Genomic DNA, 3,104 nt, shown 5'->3' with positions numbered 1-3,104 from the left:
TGATTATAAAGTCAGGCAAGTCGCTTCCTTTCTCTGTCCCTCAGCTTCCCCATATGCAAAGTGGTGAATGATAATCTTTGCCTCCTAGCGTTAGACTAAATTCATGTATGTCTGCAAAGTGCTTTGATGTCCTCGGGTGGGAGGAGTGCAAAGTATTCATTTCTATTTGAAAACCGATCCTTGAACTTGCCCAATATTAAATTAGCCTGAATGCTGCCATTGTTTTCCATTAGAGAGAATAAATTTCCTTATATGGTGACATAGCCATGATATACAGTGCTTGGAGTTCCCCGTGCTACTGAGGGGTTGAAATGATAGACGTCAAAGCCAGAAATATAGCCCTCTCCTCTCTTCCCCCTTACTTTAGCTTAATTAAGTAAGAGAAAAGTGGAAACTTCCTATTCCCAACTTTCTGTTTGCTTTGGACTTGAGTCTCCCTCTGACCAACCGGAAAATGGCAGGATAACCAAGAGATGCAATTCACGTGTGCTCTGGGCATGCATGCTGTGGGTGGAAGATATTTAAGCAAATATTCTCTCATTACTCCCTTATTTAATTTGGTCATAAATTATGTTAAGCGAGCAATAAAATCCAGAAGCCCCTCTCTACTGCAGCTGTGTTAAACCTTGTCTGCCAAATGAACTACTTTTGTTACAGCTGCTCATAATGTCACAACTATTGGCTGTCATGCTAGAAAATTTAAATATAGTTGGGCTAGATCCTGAATAATATTTAGCATTGATATCATCCATGAAAGACAGGGTGGGGTCACAGATGCTCAGCACTACAAAGGATTTGGCCAACTAGTAGCTTCCCTTTCATCCTCATCTCCTGTTACAGTGGGAGTTTGCATTATCCCCAGGGTGTTTAGCATTACATAGGTGCCTCTAATCAATAGCTTCCTGACATCCCTGACTAAGAGAGAGACAGTATGTTGGTAAACACAGCTTTTTTTTTTAAACCAAAATCTTTTGTGTATAAGCAGTTACTAAAAATTAAAAAAGGAAGTGAACCTGCCTTCTGTATCCCACTCTGACACACCATGGAATCCTGAACATGCATTATTTTCCTTCTGATGTTTAAAAAGAAATTTTCTTCACCTGAATTAGAAAAAGAAAAGAAATTGTTGCTGTAATTTCTAATCTTTTAAACAGAAAGTAAACAACTAATAGCAATGTTTTTTCTTTGTTGCTTTTAATGTTTTATTTCCTTAATAGCACTTCAGGTTTTCTTGTTTATATTTTCTCTTGCATATTATTATTTTCCTCCAGGTCTTTTTTGTCCCTTTTATCTGTCTTTCATAATATATCAACAGTACCAAATCATTACTATTAAGTTGTATTAAGGATATAATCTAGAGCAAAGCCAGATTCAAAGGCACAAGGTGCTTAATATTACTTGCTGTGAGCTATTTCTTTGCCTTTTATTCTGAACACAGCTCGAAAGGCCAGGGCTGCTTATTTTATGGAAAAAGTTCTATAATGCCCATTGGAGGAATAAACAGGCATATGTTTGCAATTACTCAATAGTCCAATGAACTTAAATTGACACTGGAGCAGCTGAAACGATACAGATTGATATGCATGTTCCCAGAAAGCTGCTACTGCTTTGACTTATTTGTCTGAAGGTAGCAAACTATGCCCTCATTTCCACCTCTCAGTGTTACTAAAATCAGTGGAGATCTACATGGGAGGTCTACACTGAGGGGGCTGGGCTTTTTTAGGTCCACTTTCTGGCTGGGTTGATTGGGCCACAAAAATGAATTGGAAGACCTGATTGTCATCAGCTGATTATAGAATGGGGCATTCATTTTTGGCTTTCAAGTTTTGCTCTCAGCCACTTGGAGAAAATATCCTTCTGGATGAAGAACTCTGTTTAGTTTCTTCTGCTGTGTCACCAGGGATCATTTGTGTTAACTTTGTTTTCTTAGCCTGTATCCAGCTCCCAGTAGGTGAGTTCAGGACCGTGACCATACTATTTCTGTCAGCTATTGTCATCTTTAGAGTGTAATATTGAAAGTAATTACAGATTTAAGCTTCCACTGAGATAAATCTGAAGATTTTGCGAAGAGGGGGCTATAGACCGCCATTAACAGAACAGGACCTATTTTATTGAAAAATACTGTATCTAGAGCCACCAGAGAAATTAAATGCATGATTTCATGCAACAGGCTCTGGTGCTATAATTCTGCTATTGACAAAAACTCTCTTAGGTGCTTTTACTCCTGATTTGAGACCAAAAGACATTTAAATGAATTGCATGAAGCTGTGATAACAGAATGCTGTTGAATTTACCTTTTTCAAGAATTGTAAAAAGAAAAACAAATGAATCCAAATTGGATTCAGTGCTGTTTAGACAGAATTTTTAATACAGTGCATTTTAAGCTTTGCCATACGTTCATTCCCCTTGTTGTTCATTGATTGACACTTTTGGAGATTTAGGGCCCATTTACAGTAACGGGATATCTGTGTTGTAGCTGCATCTTCTGACTTGGCTGGAACTGTAGTACAAAAAGGCTGTTAGTGTTAGAAAACTATTATATTGGGCTACTTTTGTGGGGGTGGGTAATCTATCGTATACCTATCTTGGCTCCAAATTTAAAATCCTTGTCCACACTGACCAGCGAAAATGTAGCAGCACCCTGCCAGCAATGGTTGGTTGAAGAGAGCGTAGTTCATAGATCCATAGAAATGAGAACAAAAAATGACCTGCTGGGCCAAGTGGTGTAGTGATTATCAAACTGTGACTTATGAAATCCTACCTGCGGTGCTGCAGAAAGATATATGTTGAACTAAGTGCTAGGGCATTGGGAAAAGGAGGTGGGACCCATGTGAGTTGCCCACGGAAAGAAGCCATTGGAAAGCCACCAGCTCCCTGCCAGTGTAGGGTTCACTGAAATTCTGTGAATTCTGAATTTACCCCAGAGGGGACAGGGCTATTGGAATGAAATGAACGTTCCAGGTTATTTTCAAAGTGCAGTTTGCCTCATGTGACATGTGAAACTACAGTGTGCCTGTGATTGTGGTTACTGGCAGGTGTCTGTGGAGCCTTGTGTAGCCCGTGTCTAGAATGCAACCTGGCAAGGCGCTATGGGGAGTGCCTGT

The sequence above is a fragment of the Emydura macquarii genome, unplaced genomic scaffold (assembly GCF_026122565.2).
Source record: "Emydura macquarii macquarii isolate MOO-44397 ecotype Brisbane River unplaced genomic scaffold, CSIRO-AGI_Emac_v2 contig_2768, whole genome shotgun sequence".
Lineage (NCBI taxonomy): Eukaryota > Metazoa > Chordata > Testudines > Chelidae > Emydura > Emydura macquarii.
The sequence above is the reverse complement of the archived record's forward strand: the minus strand, read 5'-3'. Positions refer to the sequence as shown.